Source organism: Dipodomys merriami, unplaced genomic scaffold (genome assembly GCF_024711535.1).
Source record: "Dipodomys merriami isolate MVZ:Mamm:240054 unplaced genomic scaffold, mDipMer1.0.p SCAF_21, whole genome shotgun sequence".
Classification (NCBI taxonomy): Eukaryota; Metazoa; Chordata; class Mammalia; order Rodentia; family Heteromyidae; genus Dipodomys; species Dipodomys merriami.
Genome location: NW_027203493.1, coordinates 6,967,229 through 6,993,300, shown reverse-complemented (window position 1 = coordinate 6,993,300; position 26,072 = coordinate 6,967,229). Strand labels below are relative to the sequence as shown.

The following is a 26,072-nucleotide window of genomic DNA, read 5'->3' as shown; positions in this document are numbered from 1 at the left end:
CAAAATAATGATAATTTTGAACCCAAAACTTACTTTTATGTTAAAGTACCTAACCAATTTTAAAAACAGCCTATTTGGCTACTAATATGCTATACAAATATTTCTGAAGGTCTTTTTGATGGTCTTTAAATTGTGATCATCTCATCTTATTAAGCATGTTATAAAGTACTTAAAGCTCAATATAGCTTTATCACTATCTCTTCCACTAATAAGACTGGGTCGTTCCAAATATGGAATTATCTTTAAAGTTCTAGGACTTAGGCATGACATAATTCCTTTAAAAAGTTATCTATCTTATCATGATTGACAAGTATGACTTAAGTGAAGAGGAACAGACTAATGAAAAACATTCAAGAATTACTCTCATTTACATCGTTGTTTTTTAAGAGAAACAAAGCATATAGCTTTAAAATAGGAAGGAAATCCCTGTGAAACTGCCTTCTAGCAGACAAGTAACCTCCACCTGAGTGGAGAGAGGGACTTGCCTACTCAGAACACTGCAAAGGGATTCCTTCACTAGCTAAGTTTCCCTTCACAACCTTTGTCCTTTCCTAACCTGAGAGACAAATTTCATTATGAAAAATAAAGACAACATATGGATGGAAGCAGCAGAACAGAGTGCTGGGAAATTTTAAGGGCCTGCACTGAAATCCTGCTTCTGCCGCTATGTGAACTTAAGGTATTTCATTTCCCTCATTTGCAAAATCAAAGAAAATGAGAAGCTCTGAGGCTTCTAACACTCTGAGCCTGTGGCGTACTTCCTCTTCCCTCCTATGCCACCCACCACCTTCCTCTGCTGCACCTTTACCACAATTAGGCAGCTTTTTTTCAGCCTATAATTAATAGAACACAGAAATTAAAGCTCTAAACTTTCTTTTCTATTTCTGGCTGGTTGCAAATGTGCAACAGCATTTTATCATGAGTAGTTAATGTCACATAGTCCTTGATACTGGCTTTTCTTTGAACCCCAGTGACAGTTACACAGTGACAAATTGTAAGCAAGGAGGTTGTTACTATGGGGACTCACTAGGATTCCTGGGGGTGGATCTAAGCAGGCTTTTTTTTTTTTTGGTCAAAGTGTCTTTTGATGTTCTGGATCTGGCAAGTCAGAAAGCTGATCAGCTGATCTAATTTTTTATCAGCAAGTTGGCTTCAAGAAGTATTGCCAGGGGCTGGGAAGTTGGCTCAATGGTAAAGTGCTTGCCTCACATTCATGAGGCCCTGGGTTCGATTCCTCAGCACTACATAAGCAGAAAAAAGCCGGAAGTGGTGCTGTGGCTCAAGTGGTCAGGCGCTAGACTTGAACTGAAGAACTGAAGGACAGTGCCTAGGCCTAGAGTTCAAAACCTATAACCGACACACACACACACACACAAAGTAGTGGTATTGCCAAAATGGGCAACTGATGGCTCACACCTGTAATCCTAATAATATTCAGGAGGCTGAGATCTGAGGATCTCAAAACAAGCTGGGCAGAAAAGTCCAAGACTCTCACCTCCAATTAACTAGCAAAAAACTAGAAGTGAAAGTGGGGCTGGGAAGGTGGCTCAATGGTAGAGCGCTTGCCTTGCATGCCTGAGGCCCTGGGTTCGATTCCTCAGCCCCACATAAGCAAAAAGAAAAAAGCCGGAAGTGGTGCTGTGGCTCAAGTGGTAAAGCGCTAGCCTCGAGCTGAAGAGCTGAGGGACAGCGCCCAGGCCCAGAATTCAGGCCCCACAACCAGACCCCCCCCCCAAAAAAAAAAAAAAAATAGAAGTGAAAGTGTGGCTCAAATGGTAGAGTGTCAGCCTTGAGCAAACAAGCTAAGGGACAGTGCCCAGGCTCCTAGGTTTAAGCCCCAGTATCAGTACACAAAAAAAATGAATTAAAATAAAAATTAAGAAGTATTACCATCTGTAACTCTGAACAAACATTTTTTAATTTCTATTAGCTCTCTTATAAAATAAACAAACCAGGCATGGTGGTTTATGCCAGCTACTCAGGAATCCCAGCTACTGAGGAGATTGAGGTAGGAGAATGAATATAGAGTTCATGGCCAGCCTAAGCAAAACTGGCTAAATCCTGTCTTGAAAACATAATACAAAAAAAAAAAAAAAAAAAAAGGCTGGCTATAAGTAGCAGGAGATGACCTCTATTCTCTTGATTCACAAAATCCCACAAAACCATGCAAGTCAAGAGGTTCAAATCTTCATGTGCACTTTAAGAACACCAGAGAAACAGCCTCGGCCATCAAGAGTATACATACCTGAAAAGCTACCAAGTATCTGAAAGATGTCATTTTAAAGAAGCAACGTGTGCTTCTTTGTGCAGGTGTGCCCAGCCCAAACAGTGGGGCTGGACAGAGGGTCAATGGCCCAAAAAGAGTGCTGAATTTCTGCTGCACATGCTTACGAATGCAGAGAGTAAGGCTGAACTGGAGAGTTTAGATGTAGACTCCCTGGTCATTGAACACATCCAAGTGAACAAAGCACCCAAGACGCACCACCAAACATACAGGGCTCATGGTTGGATTAACTCATACCTGAGCTCCCCTGCCACTCTAAGATGATCCTTACTAAAAAGGAGCAAATTTTTCTAAACAAGAAGAGGAAGTTGAGCAGAAGAAAAAGAAAGGTATCCTAGAAGAAACTGAAGAAACAAAAAATCATGGCAAAAACAAATTTAGTACAAATACATGCAAATAAAGGAAAAAAGAAAAGGGCTGCGAACACTGCTCAAGGGATACAGCACTGATCTAGCAAGCTGAAGTACTGGGTTCAATCCTGACTATTGTCAACAAATGTCAAATAAATCAAGTATGGTGTCACACACCTGTAGTCCCAGCATTCAAGAAATTAAGTCAGGATGATCATGAGGACAACTTACACTACATATTGAGACCCTGCCTCAAAAAACAAAAAGAACAACAACAAAAACAAATACAAACCACTGAAGTTTCAATGAGTTTACATGTTATTTTCATCCAAACCACCATACTCTATATCATTTAGTACTTTTATGTGTGCATGCTGGTACTGGGGCTTGAACTCAAGAGCCTCTAGCTCTTACTCTGCCTTTTCCCCAAGGCTGGAATAGTATATGTATATATATATTTTTTTTTTGGGGGGGGGTTGATCATGGGGCCTGAATTCTGGGCCTGAGCACTGTTCCTCAGCTATTCAGCTCAAGACGAATGCTCTACCACTTGAGCCACAGTGCCACTTCTGGCTTTTTCTACTTATGTGGTGCTGAGGAATGGAACCCAGGGCCTCATGCATGCAAGGCAAGCACTCTACCACTGAGCTACGGTCCCAGCCCTGGCACAGTAGTTTTTAAGTTAAGACTTAAAAGCCCTCCAAATTTTAAGAAATTGTAGCTTTGGTATATGATTACACTAAAACTTTTGCCAGATGGCCAAAACTGGTGGTTATTATCTATAATCCTAGCTACTCAGGAAGCTGAGATGTGAGGATTGCAGTTCAAAGCCAGCCCAAGCAAGAAAGACCTTAAAACTCTTAACTCTTAATTTTAAAAAGCCGAAAGTGGCTGAGCATTGGGGCTCACAACTGCAATCCTATTCAGGAAGCTATCTGAGGATTGTGGTTTAAAAACCAGCCCAGACAGCAAAAGTCCATGAGACTCTTATTTCTAATTGAAAACCAGAGCTGTGGCTCAAGTGGTAGAGTTCTAGCCTTCAGCTAAGTAGCTCAGGGACAGTGCTCAGGACAGTTCTCACACACACACAAAAAGAAATTTATGCCTGGCACTGGTAGCTCACACCTGCAATTCTAGCTACTCAGGAGGCTGAGCTCTGAGGATCATGATTCAAAGCCAGCCCAGGCAGGAAACTCTGTGAGACTCTCCTCTCCAATTAACCACCAGAGACCAGAAGTGGCACTGTGGCTCAAGTGCTAGCTCAAGAGCGCTAGCCTTAGGGGCTGGGAAGGTGGCTCAGTGGTAAAGCGTTTGCCTTGCATGCATGAGGCACTGGGTTCGATTCCTCAGCACCACATAAGCAAAAAGAAAAAAGCCAGAAGTGGCGCTGTGGCTCAAGTGATAGAGCACTAGCCCTGAGCTGAAGAGCTGAGGGACAGCATTCAGGCCCTAGGACTGGACCCAAAAAAAAAAAAAAAAAGAGCGCTAGCCTTGAGCTAAAAAGCTGAGGGATAGCACCCAGGTCCAGAGTTCAACTGACCAAAAAAAAAAAAAAAAATGATCTCACACACACAATTTTCTAATAAATAAAACTGAGTACAGGAACAGGGAAGTTTATGGTCACATTACAAATCTACCTCAAAAAAAAACCACAATGTGGGCTGGGAAGGTGGCTTTGGCAGAGTGCTTGCCTTGCATGCATGAGGCCCTGGGTTCGATTTCTCAGCACCACATAAGAAAAAAGAAAAAAGCCAGAAGTGGCACTGTAGCTCAAGTGGTAGAGCGCTAGCCTTGAGCTGAAGAGCTGAGGGACAGCGCCCAGGCCCAGAGTTCAGGCCCCACGACCGGACCCAAAAGAAAAAAAACACAATGTGTAGACAAAGGAGATACAATTATGAAAGATGAACTACTATTCCAAGCTAACTATGTGCTACCACTCAGCTCCCAGGAGATCAACCCACTGTTAGAAGATATCTTAAGAAAACAGATCATTTACAAGTCCAAGTCTGATATGTGGATTTGATTTGCTCTGAGATGTGAAGCTGTCAGATTAAAGGAAGGAATTTTTCTATGTCGTTGTAAGTTCCCTGTAACAGAATAAAGTCTTCTTATAGGTTTTTAGGTTTTTCTTTTTTTTTTTTTTTTTTTGGTGGTCATGGGGCTTGAACTCTGGGCATGGGCGCTGTCCCTCAGCTCTTCAGCTCAAGGCTAGCACTATACCACTTGAGCCACAGTGCCACTTCTGGTTTTCTGTTGGTTAACTGGACATAAGAGTCTCACGACGATCCTCAGACCTCAGCCTCCTGAGTAGCTAGAATTACAAGCGTGAGCCACCAGCTCCCGGCTCTATATGTTTTTCTTAGCATAGAACAGTTACACCAGACAAATGAACATTAATAAAAATAGCATTTGGGCTGGGAAGGTGGCTCAGTGGTAGAGTGCTTGCCTTACATGCATGAGGCCCTGGGTTCGATTCCTCAGCACCACATAAGCAAAAAGAAAAAAGCCGGAAGTGGCGCTGTGGCTCAAGAGGTAGAGCGCTAGCCTTGAGCTGAAGAACTGAGGGACAGCGCTCAGGCCCAGAGTTCAGGCCCCACGACTGGATGCAAAAAAAAAATAAAAATAAAAATAGCATTTGACTTCATAGGAACAACCAAAAACATCAAACATTCTAGGCCTGATCTTTGAGAGCTAAAAAGTACCTTGAGAAAAGCTCAAGAAACATCTTTATGCTCATAAAAGCCTTTCACTGACCTCAAAAAATTAATAATTAAAAAGCCTAAATATGAATGCCATTATGATAAAGTATATTAAAACCTTTTTTGGGGGGAGAGGGGGTACTAAAGTTTGAACTCACAGCCTCAAGCTTGCTAGGCTAGGGGCTCTACCACTTGAACTTCATCTCCAGCTTGAAAACCAAATTCTTTTTTTTTTCTTTTTTTTTTTGGTCCGGTTGTGGGGCCTGAACTCTGGGCCTGAGCACTGTCCCTCAGCTCTTCAGCTCAAGGCCAGTGCTCTACCACTTGAGCCACAGCGCCACTTCCGGCTTTTTTCTTTTTGCTTATGTGGTGCTGAGGAATCGAACCCAGGGCCTCAGGCATGCAAGGCAAGCGCTCTACCACTGAGCCAACTTCCCAGCCCGAAAACCAAATTCTTAACCACTATTTATAAAGGTAAAAATGGCAATCTCTAATTCAAAAAATCAAAAGTTAAAAAAAAAGAGAGAGAGACAGTTAAAGTAGGCAATATACATCAAGATAACCTACAAAAATACCTGGCTTTGGGCTGGGAATGTGGCCTAATGGTAGAGTGCTTGCCTAGCATGCATGAAGTTCTGGGTTGGATTCCTCAGTACCACATACACAGAAAAAGCTGGAAGTGGCGCTGTGGCTCAAGTGGTAGAGAGCTGGCCTTGAGCTGAAGAGCTTAGGGACAGGGCCCAGGCCCAGAGTTTAAGCCCTACAAACAAACAAACAAAAAACAAATCTGGCTTTGCTACATTTACTCACCTAAGCTTTTCTGTAGGTCAGGCCCACAGGGCTTTTTTTGTTTTCGGTTGGTAATGGTTGAACTCTAAGGCCTGTACACTGTCCCTCAGCTCTTCAGCTCAAGGATAGTGCTCTACCACCTGATTCACTGTGTCACTTCCGGTTTTTCTGAGTGGTTTATTGGAGGTAAGAGTCTCACAGACTTTCCTGCCCAGCTGGCTTTGAACCACACTGGCTTTGAACCAGGATCCTCAGACCTCAGCCTCCTGAGTAGCTAGGACTACAGTCATGAGCTACTGGAGCCCACCTGGGCCCACAGGGTTTTAAGATAATTTCCCAACTCCATTAGTTGAGTAATGAGGTTTGCAAACTTGTAAATGTATTCAGAGGCTATTAAACAAATAGTATACAACAAATAACTACATAATAAACATGGTGTCATTTTGGATTATTTCTCATAGACTTGAGAAGGGAAGTAGGAAAGCAAGCCCAAAAGATAATCTTATTCCATTATTTTAGTTTCATTCTACAGACAAAAAAGCAAAAAGGGCTGGGAAGGTGGCTCAGTGGTAGAGTGCTTGCCTTGCACGCATGAGGCCCTGGGTTCGATTCCTCAGCACCACATAAGCAGAAAAAACTGGAAGTGGCAATGTGGCTCAAGTGGTAGAGTGCTAGCCTGGAGCTGAAGAGCTCAGGGCCATACCCAGGCCCAGAGTTCAGGCCCCATGACTGGCAAAAAAAAAAAAAAAAAAAGCAAAAAGGAGAAAACTAGGCTACAAGACACAAGAGAATGCAAACTCCTGGGTGCTTTGTTCATTTTTACTACTGGCTTTTCCTTGATTTTACTTTGAAAGGCATGTCTCTTTGCCCAAAAACCAAGAGCACTGACTGACAGTCATAACAGATCTTCCTTTTCTTTAGAGCTATGGAAAACTAAGTCAAAGTCAGGGTTTTTTCTAAGAGCCTTCTGACTTTCTTCAAGCAATATATGATGTGTTTCAAGATCACAGAGCTTCACAAAGCTTTTATGGCAGGAATCTTTTTTTGTTTACTAAATCAGTACTGGGGGATTAAACCAAGGCCTCTTGCTCTGGCTTAGCTTTTTTGCTCAAGGCTGGCATTCTACCACTTGAGCCACAGCTCCATTCCCGACTTTGCTGGTTAGTTGGAGGTAAGACTCAGAATTTCTGTGCCAGCTAGATCCAAACATTCCTCTGATCCAGTCATCCTCCTGGGTAGCTAGGATAACAGGCATAAACTAACAGTGCCTGGCTTCTGGAGCATATCTTAACCAACATATTGTGTTCCAATGGAAAGTTGCTCATAAAAAGACAACAATAGCAAAACAAGCCTGGGAGCAGAGACACTTCTCTCCACTTAACCAGCAAGACGCTGGTATTAGAAGCATAGCTCAAGTGACACAGGGATAGCCCTGAGTGAAAAAGCTAGAGAGCCAAAGTTTAAACCCTTGTAAACCAACAACAACTACTCCTACTACTTCTGCCTAGAGTTTTTGTTGTTTTATATGTGGCCCATGGGCTTAAACTCAGGACCTGGAAAATATCTGAGCTTTTTTCTTTTTTCTTTTTTTTTTTTTTTTGTTGGTTGTGTGGCTTTAACTCTGGCCCTAGGCACTGTTCCTCAGCTCTTCAGGTCAAGGAGAGCCCTCTACCACGAGCCACAGCACCAGTTCCAGTTTTCTGGTGGTTAATTGGAGATGAGTCCCTGACTATGGGCTGGGAAGGTGGCTCAGTGGTAGAGCACTTGCCTTGCGTGCCTGAGGTCCTGGGTTCGATTCCTCAACACCACATAAGCAAAAAAGCCAGAAATGGCACTGTGGCTCAAGTGGTAGAGCGTTAGCCTTGAGCTGAAGAGCTGAGGGACAGCGCCCAGGCCCAGAGTTTAGGCCCCACGACCGGATGCGCCCTCCTCCCTCCAAAAAGAGTCCTTGTCTGGGTTGTCTTTGTTTTTTGGGTCCGGTCGTGGGGCCTGAACTCTGGGCCTGGGTGCTGTCCCTCAGCTCTTCAGCTCAAGGCTAGTACTCTACCACTTGAGCCACAGTGCCACTTCCGGCTTTTTTTTTTTCTGTTTATGTGGTGCTGAGGAATCAAACCCAGGGCCTCATGCATGCAAGGCAAGCGCTCTACCACTGAGCCATCTTCCCAGCCCGTCTGGGTTGTCTTTGAACTGCGATCCTGATCTCAGCCTCCAGAGTAGCTAGGATTACAGGCTTGAACCACTGGCACCCAGCTGAACTTTTTGCTCAAGGCTAGCACTCAATCACTTCGAGCCACAGTTCCACTTCCAATTTTGTGGTGCTTAAATGAAGATAAGAGTCTCAAGGACTTTCCCACTCAGGCTGGCTTTGCACAGTATCCTCTCAGATTTCAACCTCCTAAGCAGCTAGGATTATGCCATCAGCACCCAACTTCCCTGGAGTTTTAACATACTCTATCTTCAGATAAAATCTAACCAAGCTGGGCGCTGGTGGCTCAAACCTGTAATCCTAGCTATTCAGAAGGCTGAGATCTGAGGACTGCAGTTCAGTCCCAGCCCAGGCAAGAAAGTCTGTAAGACTCTGATCTCCAATTACCCACCAGAAAACAGGAAGTGGTGCTGTGTGGCTCAAGTGGTAGAGTGCTAGCCTTGAGCTGAAGAGCTGAGAGACAACGCTCACACCCAGAGTTCAAGCCCCATGTCCAACAACAACAACAAAAAAAGATTTAACCAAATTCACAAAACTATTCTACCTGATAAAAGAGTATTTAACAAAATCTTTCTGAGGACCTACTTCATGCAAGGACCCAGTAGAAGCAAGCAGTATGGACTATCAAATTACCTTTGTGCACAGCATTCAGTTCAATATTATATATACACTACATGAAGGCATAATACTGCTTATATACATATCTGCATCACAACTCGAGTCTGAAATCAAGTAAGTCTTTTAACTTTGCCTAGGCTACAAATGTATTTTGTGTGTGTGTATATGTGTGTGTATATATATATATATATATATATATATATATATTATATATCTCCACATGTCAAAGCTAGCTCTTGTCTCTTAATTTATGCTTATTAACACACAAGAAAATTTTGTATTTCTCAGTAATAAACTTAAAAGAAACCAAATGATCACAAGAAAAGCAATCAAATCAGAAGCACTAAATCGTCCATGCTTTCCTCTCCCTCATTAACATTTCTCAAAGAGAAAAACACCACTGTGATGGTCCTGTTACACATCATCACATCATTCATGAAGTTACTGAGCCTGGACTAGAGAGACTATCAACTGGGCATACAGCCACTCACCATTACCCTTTGTTTAGTCTCAACTTCCATCCAACCCACATTATTGTGTTCCACTCAAGCCCATCAATATTTTAAGAAGAAACAATCAGCATATTAAAACAAATGTGCTACTGAACTACAAGTGAAGAAAAAAAACTAAGTCTCACAAACAATAATTCCGTAAAAATTTTAGTTCATCTTATTTTCCTACCAAAACCAGCAGTATTATTTTATTAGTCTTACTTATTTAAAAAGCTAGTTATGGGGCTGGGAAGGTGGCTCAGTGGTAGAGTGCTTGCCTTGCATGCATGAGGCCCTGGGTTCGATTCCTCAGCACCACGTAAGCAAAAAAAGAATAAAGCCGGAAGTGGCGCTGTGGCTCAAGTGGTAGAGCATTAGCCTTGAGCTGAAGAGCTGAGGGACAGTGCCCAGGCCCAGAGTTCAGGCCCCACGACCAGACCCAAAAAACAAAAAAAATAAATAAATAAATAAATAAATAAAAATAAAAAGCTAGTTATGCCAGGCACCAGTGGCTCATGCCTGTAATCCTAGCTACTCTCAGAAGGCTGAAATCTGAAGATCATGGTTCAAAGCCAGCCCAGGCAGGAAAAGTTCATGAGACTCTTATCTCCAATAAACCACCAGAAAACTGGAAATGGCGCTGTGGCTCAAGTGGTAGACCACTAGCCTTGAGCTGAAGAGCTTAGGGATCGAGCCCAGGCCCAGAGTTCAAGCCCCACAACCAACCAAAACAAAAAACAAAAAAAAAGGAAAAAAAAAAAAAAAAGCTAGTTACAAGCCAGGTGCTGGTGTCGCACATCTATAAACTAGCTACTTGGAGCCGGGCGCTGGTGGCTCACGCCTGTAATCCTAGCTACTCAGGAGGCTGAGATCTGAGGATCGCGGTTCAAAGTCAGCCCAGGCAGGAGAGACCGTGAGACTCCTATCTCCAATAAACCACCATAAAACCAGAAGTGGCCCTGTAGCACAAGTGGTAGAGCACTCACCTTGAGCTGAGGGACAGCACCCAGGCCCAGAGTTCAAGCCCCATGACCGACCAAAAAAAAAAAAAAAAAATGGGGGCTGGGAAGTTGGCTCAGTGGTAGAGCGCTTGCCTTGCATGCCTGAGGCCCTGGGTTTGATTCCTCAGCACCATATAAGAAAAAAGCCGGAAGTGGCACTGTGGCTCAAGTGGTAGAGCGCTAGCCTTGAGCTGAAGAGCTGAGGGACAGCGCCCAAGCCCAGAGTTCAGGCCCCACGACCGGACCCCAAAAAAAAAAAAAAAAAAAAAAAAAACTAGCTACTTTGGAGGCAGAAAAGTTTTAAAGTACTTTTTAACCCATATAGTTAGGCAAGGTGGTAAGCCTGTCTTATTTACCATAGGAAACCTAAAATTGGCAAGTGCAGAAATAAGAAGAGACCCTATCTCAAAATACCAGTGCAAAAAGGCCTAGAGATATAGCTTAGCAATAGGTTTGTGTAGAAAGTGTGTAGAGCCTTGAATTTAAATTAAAATTCTAGAGTATCTCATCTGATTGTGTCCTAAGTTCTTTGAATTCAGGTGACCTGTCTGTTCCTAAAAGACTTGTATCTCAGCTACAACCTCTTAATTCCTAGAAGAATCTGATTTCCCAAATTGTGCCAAGGTGCCCCACCTAGTCCAATATGCTGATGGAAAGTGTAACTAGAGGGCTGGGAAGTTGGCTCAGTGGTAGAGTGCTTGCCTTGTATGCTTGAGGCCTGAGTTTGATTCCTCAGCACCACATAAACAGAAAAAGCCAGAAGTAGCACTGTGGCTCAAGTGGTAGAGTGTTAGCCTTGAGCTGAGGGACAGCGCCCAGGCCCAGAGTTCAGGCCCATGACCAAGAAAATAAAATAAAATAAAATTTAAAAAGTGTAACTAGGGGCTGGGAAGGTGGCTCAGTGGTAGAGCGCTTGCCTTGCATGCATGAGGCCCTGGGTTTGATTCTTCAGCACCACATAAGGAGAAAAAGCGGAAGTGGCTCTGAGGCTCAAGTGGTAGGGTACTAGCCTTGACTTGAAGAGCTCAGGGACAGCGCCCAGGCCCAGAGTTCAGGCCCTACAACCGACAAAAATTAAATTAAATTAAATTAAATTAAAATTTTTTAAAAAGTGTAACTAAACCAGGCGCTGGTGGCTCACACCTGTCATCCTAGCTACTCAGGAGGCTGAGATCTGAGGATTGCGGTTCAAAGCCTACCCAGGCAGGAAAGTCCGTGAGACTCTTATCTCTAATTAACCAACAGAAAACCGGAAGTGGTGCTGTGGCTCAAGCAATAGAAGGTTTGCCTTGAGCTGAAGAGTGCAGGGACAGCGCCCAGGCCCAGAGTTCAAGCTCCACAACCCACCCCCCCCCCAAAAAAAAGTATAACTAGAATAGGAATGTGTGCCTAAATACCCCTAGCAAAAAGGGTATATAATATATAATATACTAAGCATAAGACAGTTTCTAATCCTCAAAAACCCTAAAACCTCCCTGAAATAAAAAGCGATATCAATAAAAGACTAAATCTTATTCTATAAATATTGTTACTGAAAGGATCAGGAAAAGCTTCATTTAACCAACTAACAAAAAAAGCTGGGAATGTATGGCTCTGTGGTAGAGTGCTTGCCCAGCATGCATGAAGCCCTGGGTTTGATTCCTCAGGACCACATAAACAGAAAACACCAGAAGTGGCACTGTAGTTCAAGTGGTAGAGTGCTAGTCTTGAGCAAAAGCTCAGAGACAGTGCACAAACTCTGGGTTCAAACCCCAGGACTAGCCAAAAAAAAAAAGGTTAGTGGTAACAAATAGGAATTGAATCATGAGCAGGGAGGGGTTAAAAGAACATATATGAACAAAAAATGAAGCACTTGCTTTTGTATTTGCCATCTAAGAAATACAGACCTAAGGAGTCTTTTACCATATCAATAGCTTCCAGTGAAATATCCTTGGGAAAGCCTATTTCACAACAGTGCCAAACTGCTTCATCATGCTGTAATCATAAACTAACTGAAAAATGTCAAATAGGTAAACATTTCATTCAGGTTGTTACCACCACCCTGACTTTCTTTATTCCCTATTCCCTTCCCAAAACAGTTGATAAAACAGCAGGAAAGAGGCCAATAAATAAGCACAGGTGCCTCTTACTGGCATAATCCCACACAATCTAATGTTAAACTAGCAGCAACATCATCCAGACAAAACTGACCCCGAAGAAACACTATGCTACTGTGGCTATAGTATGGGGGAAGGACTTGGGCACAGAAAAGAATGTTTCCCACATACAAAAGCCTGTAAACACAAAGAAACTGGGAGAAGCCTACAATGAATTAGCTGTACAAAACAGAAACTAGCAAAAACTTAACAGATGTCCAAATAATATTGGGTCAAAAAAAAAAGTCTACTCCATATACTATCAGTTACCCCACATTATCACCAAATATCACACATTCCCACAATCTTTGCAAGAGCCTGCTTCACTTGCAGGAAACAAAAGGGTAAAAAAACAAGGAAAAAATAGTGACAGTCTAAATTTAGAAAATCTTTTAGCTAAAAAGTTACAATGTTGGGCTGGGAAGATGGCTCAAATGGTAGAGCGCTTGTCTTGCATGCATGAGGTCCTGAGTTTGATTCCTCAGCAACACATAAGCAGAAAAAGTGATGCTGTGGCTCAAGTGGTAGGGCACTAGCCTTGAGCTGAAGTGCCTGGGGCCCACAGTTCAGGCCCCACAACCTAGACACAGACAGACACACAGAGACACAGAGACACAGAGACACAGAGAGACACACACACACACACACACACACACACACACACACACACACACACACACACACACACACACACACACACACACACACACACACACACACACACACACACACACACACTACAATGTTATGTAATACTTTAAAAAGTATAACATTAAACATTCCAGAAACAAAAACTTCATTTTGTATAACAAACAAGACATTCCCCCTCAAAAATAAGGTTTCAATAGACAGCATGGGAAGAAAAATGAAATTATTCAATTCCATTTGTTAAAGCTGAATATATACTCTACACCTATGACAACATCCCCAAAGTGACACATTCAAATCAACTGAGGTCAGATCTCTTCAATCGCACTGTAACCACTAATCTAGAATTCACCATTCCTCTTCACTCATGTTGTCTTATATTCTAAGTGAAGGGAAAGAAAAAACATGTTATAATCCAAAATATCTTCTGAAAGTGAGTCCATGTCTTGTAAGTAGGTGACAAGGTCAACTGATTTTAGTATCAACAGAACTTCACAAAATTCTAACTGCTAAAATACTAAATTTAGAATACTGAAATAAACTCAGTCTCCTTTAGCTAGTCTGGTTTTAGTGTACTTTTTTCCATTTATGAGATTCATGTTTTCTGTTAAAAACAATAACAAGGGGCTGGGAAGGTGGCTCAGTGGTAGAGCGCTTGCCTTGCATGCCTGAGGCCCTGGGTTCGATTCCTCAGCATCACATAAGCAAAAAGAAAAAAAAGCCGGAAGTGGCGCTGTGGCTCAAGTGGTACAGCGCTAGCCTTGAGCTGAGGAGCTGAGGGACAGCGCCCAGGCCCAGAGTTCAGGCCCCACGACAGGACCCAAAAAAAAAAACACAACTGTAATCCCAGTATTAGGGAGAATGAGGCCAGGATGGGGCTATAGAGCAAAAGCCTGTCTTTAAGAGAAAAAAAAAAAAAAAGCCAGACAGAAAGGAAAAGAAAAAACTGACTTTAGCAAATTACAAAGGAGCCAGGTGCCAGTGTCTTATGCCTCTCATGAGGATCATGTTTCAAAGCCAGCCTGGCCAGGAAAGTCCAGAGACTCTTACCCCCAATAAACTACCAGAAAACCTGACCTGTGGCTACAAATGGTAGAGCACTAGCCTTGAACAAAAAAGCTCAAGTGCAAAAGTGGCCAGGCCCGGGTCTGGGAAGATGGCTCAGTGGTAGAGCGCTTGCCTTGCATGCATGAGGCCCTGGGTTTGATTCCTCAGCACCACATAAGCAAAAAGAAAAAAGCCAGAAGTGGCGCTGTGTCTCAAGTGGTAGAGCGCTAGCCTTGAGCTGAAGAGCTGAGGGACAGCGCCCCCGACCAGACCACAAAAAAAAAAAAAAAGTGGCCAAGCCCTAAGTTCAAGCCACATGACTGATGACAAAAAAAAAAAAAAATCAGATAAAGATTCTTGATACAATATAGTTTACAAAGGAAATAGTTAAATTGAACACAAAAAACCCATGAGACTCTTATTTCCAATTAAACAGCAAAATGCAGAACTAAGGTGGCTCAAATGGCAGGGCCCTAGCCTTGAGTGGAAGAAGCCGAAAACAAGAGACCCTGAGTTGAAACTCCAGCAGTAGATACACACATACAAGTATATTTGATTCCTAATTTCTCATCACCTAATTAAACTAGAAAGAGATCTAAATGGCCTCTATTAGAAATCTAACACACTCGTCTTTATTTTTCTATTTTCTCTGAACAGAAATTTTACATTAACAAGACTTTCACATGAAGCAGAGACAGTGAAAATGAAATCTAGAAAACACATAACTCCAAGCATTCTACAAGGAACAATGAGCTTTAAAAGATTCTATGGGGAAAAGGCCTATTTAACCAAAACATCTCAGACGTATGAATTGGGTTGTTCAAAACAATCTTAAGAGGCTGGGAAGGTGGCTCAGTGGTAGGACAGAGTGTTTGCCTTGCATGCATGAGGCCCTGAGTTCATTCCTCAGCACCACATAAGCAGAAAAAGCCTGAAATGGCACTGTGGCTCAAGTGGTAGAGTGCTAGCCTTGAGCTGAGGTACAGTGCCCAGGCCCAGAGTTCAGGCCCCACAACCAACCAAAAAAAAAAAGTCACAACCTAAGAAAATGCAAAAGAAAACCCACATCCGAAGTGTAGAAATGAAGGGAACGCTTAATTAGAAGCTCCTAACTGTACAGGACTACTTGCCATTTCACTTGTTACTTATTTTACCTGAACTGCCATTAGTACATTATTGACCCATGACAGGTAGTTTGCTTACTGAAAAGATGGAAAAGACATTGTTCAATGCCTAAAATGAGTTAACTCATTTAATTCTGACATTACCATTCCTAATCCAGAAATGTATGGTCACAATAGCAGTACCAATTTCTAAATCCAATGTGCTGAGTTGTCACAGCTTTCTTTCCGGGGCTATTATTTATAAAATTCATTCAAGTCACATCACTATTCATTTCATAAATTTCTTTTCTTTTTTGTGGTACTAGGGCTTGAATTCAGACCCTCCCACTGCTAGGTGGGCACTCTACCTGTAGAGTCACAACTCCAGACCTGTTGATTATTTAGTGATTTTTTTTTTTATTTTTTATTTTTTTGCCTAGGCTAGATTCTAGCTATGATCCTCCAGATCTCATGCTCCTGGTAGCTAGGATTACAAGGTGTGAGCCATGAAATCCAAGTGCAAGTTTCCACCTTAAGGATCCCACCTTCTTTATATATATATATATATATACATATATATGTATATATATACATATATACATGTATATATACATATATATTATATATATACACACACGTGTGTGTATATATATACACACACGTATACACACACACATATGTGTGTATGTATATATATAATATATATGTTTTGTTTTGGTGAACTCTGGGCCTCCTCAGCTCTTCAGCTCAAGGCTAGCGCTCTACCACTTGAGCCACAGTACCACTTTTGGCTTTTTCTGCTTATGTAGTGCTGAGGAATCAAACCCAGGGCCTCATGCATGCAAGGCAAGCACTCTACCACTGAACCACCTTCCCAGCCCCCACCTCCAACTTTAAAAGTCTAATTCTTCAGATTTTTATCAAAAGTTGTTTATATTTTACTTACCTTTTAACCACCTCTGTTAGCCACAGCACACCTACAAAGTAATTAGCATTAGCTAAATAGCTAGTAATCAGTTTTGGGATCTGACAGAAATTAAGCTTAGAAAAGCTACAAAGTTAATTTCTGATTCAAATTATATTTCTGAAAACTTTGGACTTCTAAGATACATTCTATTTCCAATTCTTAGCAAAAGTAATTTTAAAAACTCAAAAGTTTTAGGGAGCGTTTTTTGGCAATATTGGGGGTTGGCCTCAAGGCTTCTCACTTACTAGGCAGGAGCTCTACCATTTGAACCACTCTGCCAGCCCTTTGTGTTATTTTTTGAGATAAGGTCTCACTTTATGCCCAGGCTGACCTGAATTGCAATCCTATTTGTGTTTCCCAGAACTGCTGGAATGACACAATTGTGTGCTACTGCATCCGGTGACTGGCCAAGTGCATTTACAAACTTTTTTTGTTGGCTTGGGCTAGTCTTGAACACCATTCCATGATATCTGCTTCCTAAGTAGCTAATGTTACAATCTTGAGGCAAGCCGCCTAGCTAGAATTTGAGCTGGGCACAAGTGGCTCACGCCTGTAATCCTAGCTACTCAGGAAGCTGAGATCTGAGGATCATGGTTCAAAGCCAGCCTGGGCAAGAAAAGACTGTGAGACTCACATCTCCAATTAACCACCAGGAAACCAGAAGTGGTACTGTGGCTCAAGAGGTAGTGCTCACCTTGAGCTGAAGAGCTAAGGGACAGCACCCAGGCCAAGTTCAAAGCCCATGGCCCACAAAAAAAAAAAAAAAAAAAAAGATTTCTCTGCTCCTATGCCTGATAGTCCACTGGCCTATTTCATACGTGCAGAAATTTCATTAAATACAGAACACTATTTAAAATAGTTCATAAAATAAGCCAAGGTTACCACCAATTATTTAATCTTTTTTTTTTTTTTTTGGTCAGTAGTGGGGCCTGAACTCTGGGCCTGGGCACTGTCCCTCAGCTCTTCAGCTCAAGTCAAGCCTCTACCACTTGAGCCACAGCGCCACTCCTGGCTTTTTCTGTGTATGTGGTGCTGAGGAATTGAACCCAGGGCCTCATGCATGCAAGGCAAGCACTCTACCACTGAGCCACCTTCCCAGCCCCCAATTATTTAATCTTAAAAACATGATACAAGCTTGGATGCAAGTGGCTCATGCCTGTAATCCTAGCTACTCAGGAGGCTAAGATCTAAGGAAAACTCATTAGAATAAGCCTATATTAGTAAACAACACTTCCACAGCATATAAAAAGAATGAGGTCTGGATTTGTATCTAAGTGATAGAGCATCCAGCACACTGGATTCTATCCTAGCAAAACAAAAGATGTATAAAATAAAAAAGACCAAATATTACTAAATTTTGTGACTGGGCTGAGTTTCTTCCTTTCTGATTTATCTCTCTTTATAATGAACTTAGAACTTCTGTAATAAGAAAAATAGAATCCAAGCACTGGTGCCCCACGCCTGTAATACTAGTTACTCAAGAAGCTGAGATGTGAAGATAGAGCCCTGGCAGAAAAGTCCATGAGACTCTTATCTCAAATTAATAACCACAAAAAAGACCAGAAGTGGAGCTGTGGTTCAATTGGTAGAGTGCTAACCTTGAGCACAAAAGCTGAAGAACAGAGCCAGGCATTTGTGGCTCTTTTTTTTTTTTTTTTTTTTTTTTTTTGGTCATGGGGCCTGAACTCTGGGCCTGGGCTCTGTCCCTCAGCTATTCAGCCTGAGCCACAGCACCACTTCCAGCTTTTTCTGCTTATGTGGCGCTGAGAAATCGAACCCAGGGACCTCATGCATGCAAGGCAAGCACTCTACCACTGAGCCACATTCCCAGCTCCGTGGCTCATGCTTATAATCCTAAATATTGATGAGGCTGAGATGAGGATCTAATTTCAAAGCCAGTCCAGGTGGGAAAGTCCTTAAGACTTTTTTTTTGGTGGGGGAGTGGAGGGCTTGAACTCTAGGCCTGGGCTATCATAGTCCCTGAGCTCTTCAGCTGAAGGCTAGCCCTCCACCATTTGAGCCACAGCACCACTTCCAGTTTTCTGGTGGTTTATTAGAGATAAGAGTTTCTCAGCTTTTTCTGCCCAGGCTGGCTTTGAACCATGATCCTCAGATCTCAGCCTCCTGAGTAGCTGGGATAACAGGCACAGGCGCTGGCCAGCCCCTCCAGACTTTTATCTCCACTTAATCACCAGAAAACCAGAAGTGGTGTTATGACTCAAAGTAGTAGAGTAATAGCCTTGAGCAAAAGAACTCAGGGATAGCACCAGGCTGTCCAGAGTTCAAGCCCCACGAACGACAAAAAATAAAATAAAATAGTCCTCACTTTACCTCTTGAGGGACTCAATTCCTTCAGAAAAGTGACAACATTAGAAAAGACAGTCCATCAGCAACAGCCCTATTGCTAATGGATTTTAAGTCTCTACTACTTTAGAAGAAAAACAGATTTAACATGAGTGACTAGAGAAGTTGAGGCCTACACTCAGGCCAAAGACCATTCTAATGGAAACAGGTGGTGGACAGTCCTGAGGAAGGAACCACTAGGGGAACCCTAAGCTTCTTACTTAAAGCAACAGCTGAAAGCTCCAGCTTTGCTTTACCAACAATATGGCTTCAATCTTGGCTAAGTCATCATCAGAAATCATATACTGGGTAGGCAAAGCTAGGATATAAAACTTGGCCTTGGGAGAACAATCACCATGGCAGTCATTCATACATGCTAGAGGCTCGTTAATGCTAAAACATAAGAGAGCCCTGAATGATTCCACAGGAAGACATCTTCACTCTCACTGAAGATTTATGGAGGAAACTTAAGCTTGCTGCACCTGTGGCAAAGGTGAAAGAATGCAATTAAAGCCCCTCCCGATTCAAGACAGTGAACAGACCATGTAAAGGTATAATTCCTGTGAAAAGATTCACTGTGTGTTTGCTATCCCAACACGGCAGACATTACAAAGTGCCCCGCGCTCTTTAAAAAAACGGTTAAAGCAACCTTTGTAACAAACATTAACACTCTTTACTCTCAGCAGACTAGATACGACAGCGAAGCAGACCAGATAAGACAGAGATTCCATTTTTGGCGAAAACAGACTGTGACCAAAAAAATTTAAAAATAAAATAAAGTAAATCTCACCTCAACTATGTATGGGAATGAACCAGAACCAATGAGAAACTCCTAAGAGCCATGTATGCCATGCATTGCTCTTAGAAAATTAAAACAACAATCCAGCTGCCCGGGAGGACTACGACCCAAGAACACGAACTGACTTCAAATCTTATGAACCAGATCCTCGGCGCTAGAATGCGCTCTCCGTGCTCCCGGGTGTGAGATCCCAGCCCAGACACCAGGCCGCGACTAGGTGAGCACCTGATTGGGGGAGGGGGGAAAGAGGGCAGGGCGAGCCCAGGCGCTAGCGGATCTGGAGCAATAACGGGGGGAGGGGGGGGAGAGTTCGGCTCTCCAGGTTCCAAAGAAGCCAAGTGACCCCGCCACACACCTCGGGGTCGGGGGATCCCGGGGCACCCTCCCCCCCCCCAAAACACGTGGGACGAAAAGGTCGGGTGAGCCGACAGCCTGCGTCCCCTACGATGGTCGGAAGGAGGTCAGGGCTGCCCCTCACCCCCCACACCCCCCCCCGGGGCAGAGCCACGCAGCAATCCGGTCCCGGAGGCTGAAGGCCAAGGGCGCCGAGACCCGGGCTCGGGCCACGAGGAGGGCGGGTCTCCCTGGGCGCCGGGCGGGGTGAGGGGGGCACGCGCCCCGCGAGCGCGAAGACACCCGGGGTGCCAAGGGCCCCGACACGCGGGGGGCTTGCCTCCAGGAACCCGGGAACCCAGAAGCGACCGCGCCCGCCAGGGGGGCCCGGTGACCCGCGGGCGGCCGAAGCGGACCCGCCCCGCGGCGCCTCCCTCCAGCCTCTTCTCCTTCCTGCCTGCCTTCCGTCCGTCCGTCCCTCCCTCCCTCCGGCCAGCGGGCCGGCCGGCCGTCCCCCCCACCCCCCGTCCCGAGCGGCCCGTTATCCCACGGCCGCCGCACTCACCAGCGGCTGCACCTGAGCCTGCCGCCGCCTCAGCTGCTGCCTGCGCTTCCGCAGCCGCCGCTGCTACCGCTGCTGCCGCCGCCGCCGCTACCGCCGCCGCCGCTTCCGCCGCCGCCGCCGCCGCCGCCGCCGCCTCGCTGCTGAGGCGAAGTCCCGAGGGAGCCTCCGCGTCCCGCCGCCGCCGCCGCCGCCGCCGCCGCCGCCGCTGCCGCCAGAGCAGAACACTCCAAAATGGCGGCACTTCCGGCACCTACCACTGGCGGGAGGGCGGGGGAGAAGGAGGAGGAGAAGGGAGGAGGCAGGAGGAGGAGAGCAGCCGCGAGGAACGTACCACCGCGGCGCCGCCCTTCTTACCCAGCCGAGCCCAGGCCCGGGCCGAGCGCGGCGCGAGGGGCGGGGGGCGGGGCGGGGGAGGAGCGCCGGGGTCGCAGCGCCCCCTGCACTTAGGGAGTGGAATTGCAGCCGCGCCAAAACCCTGGGGACCGCGGGCGGCGCCCTCAGCGCCGGGAGCCGCAGGGGCGCAGCTCTTTGTCTCAGAGCTCTTCCTGACCTGGGAATCTTGAAGTTCTTGGTTTGGGTGAATCGCACTCACACGGGGTTCTGGATGACCCTGGTGGGCAAATACCCCTTGCTGGGCACTGAGGGTGCACCTGATTAAAAGAAAACATGGGATGAATGAGTGAATGAGTGAGGATGGTGGTTGGCCAGCCTTGGGCCTACGGCACACCCTCCTTATTGCACCAGCAACAGTATCCAGGCTGCCTTCCCTCTTGGCTGTGTTGTGGACGCGTGTTGCAAGCTCTCAGGACTAGGGGAGTGCCTTCTAGCAAGGTGATGAGGCTGCACGCACAACCTGCCACACTAGGAAGGTCTTTCAGGATTCTAAGGGACTCGTCGAACCTACTTTTCCTAGAAAAAAAGATTTGCTTAAAAAAGGTTAAATCGAGCCGGGCGCTGGTGGCTCACGCCTGTAATCCTAGCTACTCAGGAGGCTGAGATCTGAGCATCGCGGTTCAAAGCCAGCCCGGGCAGGAGAGACCGTGAGACTCCTATCTCCAATAAACCACCAGAAAGCCAGAAGTGGCACTGTGGCTCAAGTGGTAGAGTACTTGCCTTGAGCTGAAGAGCTGAGGGACAGCGCCCAGGCCCAGAGTTCAAGCCCCACGACCGACCAAAAAAAAAGAGTCGGAAGTAGGGATGTTGCTCAATTGAGCACAAAGAAGTTCAGGGGCAGTGCCCAGGCCCTGAGTTCAAGCCCCAGGGCAGGCCAAAAAAAAAAAAAAAAGGAGGAGGAGGAGAAGGAGGAAGAAGAAGAGGATGGGCTGGGAAGGTGGCTCAGTGGTAGAGCGCTTGCCTTGCATGCATGAGGCCCTGGGTTCAATTTCTCAGCACCACATAAGCAGGAAGAGCCCGAAGTGGAGCTGTGGCTCAAGTGGTAGTGCACTAGCCCTGAGCTAAAGAGCTGAGGGACAGCACCCAGGCCCAGAGTTCAGGCCCCATGACTGACAAGGAGGAGGAGGTGGAGGAAGAGGAGGAGGAAAAGAAAGAAAAGAATCCCTGAATCTAGATGGAATACACAGTACAGTTTGTTGTTCATTTCCCGGGTTCTAGACCTTGTGAAACAATAAAATGGAGGGTAAGAAAGAAAACTTAAGACAAGTATCATGGCTCACACCTGTAATCCTACCATGGCTCACACTTGGAGTTTAAGAAAGAAAATTTAAGACAAGTACCTTGGCTCACACCTGTAATCCTACCATAGCTCACACCTGTAATCCTAGCTACTCAGGAGGCTAAGATCTGAAAATCACAGTTCTAGGATGGCTTCGGTGGGAAAGTCTTATCTGCCATTGTGGCTTAAGGAGAGCGAGAGCACTAGTCTTGAGTGAGAAGCTATGGGCTAACTCCCAGACCCTGAATTCAAGCCCCAGTACAGTACCAAAAAAAAAATTAGTTAGGGACTTTTTGGCCAAATCAACATACAAATAACTCATGGTTTGGCAAGTGATTTCTCTGTAACATCATTTGGTTTCCCAGAGCAAATAATTTGGATACTACAAATACTGATTATACCCTAGCTGACCACAAAACAAAAAACAGTGGCCAAGTGGGCTACCAAGCACAAGTCTGGAGGGTTCTCACACATGCTGGAAGAAGCTCCGTTCCTCTGTGGAGAAAATGAAAAGATACCCACAGATATTCTGATGCCATGTAGAACAATTAGTCCTTATATTGTACCTTGTCTTTTTTTTTTTTTTTTTTTGGCCAGGGCATTGTCCCTGAGCTTCTTTTGCTCAAGCCTATAGCACTCTGCCACTTGAGCTACAGCACCACTTCCAGCTTTTTGTGTTTCTGTGGTACTGAGAAATCAAACCCAGGGCTTCATGTATACTAGGCAAGCACTCTACCACTAAGCCACATTCCCAGCCTAAATTGTACCTTGTCCTACTCCCTAATTGTACTATGTGATTTTATATATATAACTGTGATTTTATATATCACTGACAATATTCTATATTTATAAATTCCTAGAATGCCATCACAAACATTACCACAATTAATTTTGCATATATATTCTAGCTGCCTTCTATAGAAATATTCCAAGTAAAGGACCTTGAAGTTCCATGAAATCATCCAAAAATACAAAAATACAGATGGCTCGCTTCCTTCACATTTTTTTTTTTTTTGGCCATTTGTGGGGCTTGAACTCTGGGCCTGGGCGCTGTCCCTCAGCTCTTCAGCTCAAGGCTAGTACTCTACCACTTGAGCCACAGCACCACTTCTGGCTTTTTCTGCTTATGTGATGCTGAGGAATAGAACCCAGGGACTCAGCAGTAGAGTGCTGAGCCACCTTCTCAGCCCCACCTTCAGGGTTTTTTTTGAGGGGGTGGGGCAATCTTGGTACTTGAACTTGGGGCCTGGGCACTGTCCCTGAGCTTCTTTTTTGCTGAAAGCACTCTACCACTAAACCACATTCCCAGCCCTCTTTCAGTTCTTAAGATTGGGGGGGAGGGTTTGGGGGTCCTGGGGCTTGAACTCAGTACCTGGGTACTATCTAAGATATTTTTTCTTTTGGTCAATCGTGGGGCTTGAACTCTGGGCTTGGGCGCTATCCCTGCGCTCTTCAGCTCAAGGTGAGCACTCTACCGCTTGAGCCAGAGCACCACTTCTGGTTTTCTAGTGGTTTATTGGCAATAGGAGTCTCACAGACTTTCCTTGCCCGGGCTGGCTTTGAACCTCGATTCTCAGATCTCAGCCTCCTGAGTAGTTAGGATTACAGGCGTGAGCCACTGACACCTGGCTATCTCAGATTTTTTGTTCATCTCCAATCTCTGCCTTCTTAGTAACTAGGATTGCAGAAGTGAGCCACCAGCACCTGGCTTAAATGTCACCTTCTTAGTCAAGACTTCCCAGACCTTGCCGGGCGCTGGTGGCTCACACCTGTAATCCTAGCTACTCAGGAGGCTGAGATCTGAGGATCTCAGTTCAAAGCCAGCCTGGGCAGGAGAGACCGTGAGACTCCTATCTCCAATAAACCACCAGAAAACCGGAAGTGGCGCTGTAGCTCAAGTGGTAGAGCGCTCGCCTTGAGCTGAAGAGCTGAGGGACAGCGCCCAGGCCCAGAGTTCAAGCCCACGACCGACAAAAAAAAAAAAAAAAAAAAAAGACTTCCCAGACCACTCTATTTAAAATCACATTTATGGAGCTGGGAAGGTGGCTCAGTGGTAGAGTGCATGCCTTGCAAGCATGAGGCCCTGGGTTCGATTCCTCAGCATCACATAAACAGAAAAAAACAGAAGTGGCACTGTGGCTCCAGTGGTAGAGTGTTAGCTATGAGCTGAAGAGCTGAGGGACAGCACCCAGGCCTAGAGGTCAGGCCCCATGACTGGCCAAAAAAAAAAAAAAAAAATCACATTTATGGGCTTGTAATGTGGTTTAGCGATAGAGTGCTTGCCTAGCAAGCACGAAGCCCTGGCTTTGATTCCTGAGTACCACATAAACAGAAAAGGCCAGAAGTAGCGCTGTAGCTCAAGTGGTAGAGTGCTAGCCTTGAGCAAAAGAAGCTCTGGGACAGTGCTCAGGCCCTCATTTCAACCCCCAAGACTGGCAAAAAATAAATAAAATCAAATCAAACTTATGCCTGGCAAAGTAACTCACACCTGTAGTCCCAGGTACTCAAGAGGCAGAGATTAGGAGGATGGATGTTCAAGGTCTGCCCTGCCAAAAACTAATCAAAATCCCATCTCAACAAAATAAGATGGAAATGGTGATATGCTTCAGTAATCCCAACTATTTGAGGAAGCAAAGAAAGAAGGATGGAAATCCTCAAAGCTTGCTCTAGGGGAAAAAGGCAAAAAAAGAAAAGCAAAACCCTATCTAGAAAATAACCTCAAGCAAAAAGGGCTAGAAATGTGGCTCAAATGTTAATGGACTTGACTAGTAAGCTCAAGGCCCGAACCTCAGTACCACCAAGAAAATTAAAAGTAAGAAATCATACACACAAATATACACACTTGCTGGAAAATGGTGGTTCATGCCTGTAATCCTAGATACTCAGGAGACTGAGATCTGAGGATCCTGGTTTTAAGGCAGCTCGGGCAGGAAAGTCCATGAGACTTTTATCTCCAATTAACCACCAGTTAATTGGCTCAATGTGGTAGAGTACTTACCTTGAGCAAAAGAGCCCAGGAATAGAGCTCAGGCTGAGTTCAAGTCCCATGATGACAACAACAATTATATATATATATATATATATATATATATATATATATATATATATATATGCACACATATTTCAAAATATCCTTTCTTGCTGGTGTGGTGTGGTGTGTGTGTGTGTGTGTGTGTGTGTGTGTGTGTGTGTGTGTGTGTGTGTGTACTGGGGCTTAAACTCAGGGCCAGCTTGGGTGCTTTGTCAGTGTGTCTGAGCTTTTGTGCTCAAATCTAGCATTCTACAACTTGAGCCACAGCTCCAATTCCAGCTTTTTAGAGGTTAACTGGAAATAACCATGTCTCATAGACTTTCCAACCACTATCCTCAGATCGCAGCCTCCTGAATAGCTAGGATTGCAAACATGAGCCACTGGCACCCAGCTCCTTTCTTGCTGTTTCTCTCAAAACACTAGTCACCATCTAACTTTTTTTTTCTTTTTCTTTTTTTTCTCGGTCATGGGGCTTGAACTCTGGGCTTGAGCACTGTCCCTCATCTCTTCAGCTTAAGGCGAGTGCTCTACCACTTGAGCTACAGTGCCACTTCTGGTTTTCTGGTGGTTTATAAGAGATTAGAGTTTCACCAACTTCCTGCCGGGACTGACTTTGAACAGCGATCCTCAGGTCTCAGCCTCCTGAGTAACTAGGATTATAGACGTGAGCTACCTAACGCCTGGCTACCATCTAACATTTTTTACCTACAGGTTTTACTTGATTTTTTTTTTGTAGTCTCCTCCCACCAGAAGGTAAATTCTATAAGGACAGAGGTTTCAGCAGTTTTATTTGCTATTATAGCCTCAGGGCCTTGAGATAATACCTAAGCCAAAGTAGGTGCTCAATAAAGATTATTGAATTAATGAATAGTAAGCATAGACGTGTGTTACATATAAAAAATATGAATCACCTAGTGTTTAGAAAGACTTCAAACATAAGAACAAGGACCACATCACTGTTGTTTTTTATTGGTTTGCTTTCTGTGTATAT

The 26,072-nt window shown here is 44.6% G+C and overlaps 1 protein-coding gene across 3 annotated transcripts in view; it reads right to left on the bottom strand.

The window, feature by feature from the left end:
• The window catches only part of Celf1 (CUGBP Elav-like family member 1), an 89,669-nt gene extending 69,189 nt beyond the window's left edge, over positions 1–20,480 (bottom strand). The window contains exon 1 of one of the 3 annotated variants that reach the window (XM_070032347.1): positions 20,379–20,480. The gene's annotated coding sequence lies outside the window, so the exon portion shown is untranslated. The remainder of the gene's footprint in view (positions 1–20,378) is intronic. The other 2 variants (XM_070032348.1, XM_070032350.1) reach the window with 2 other exon arrangements.
• Between the last annotated feature and the right edge of the window lie 5,592 nt (positions 20,481–26,072).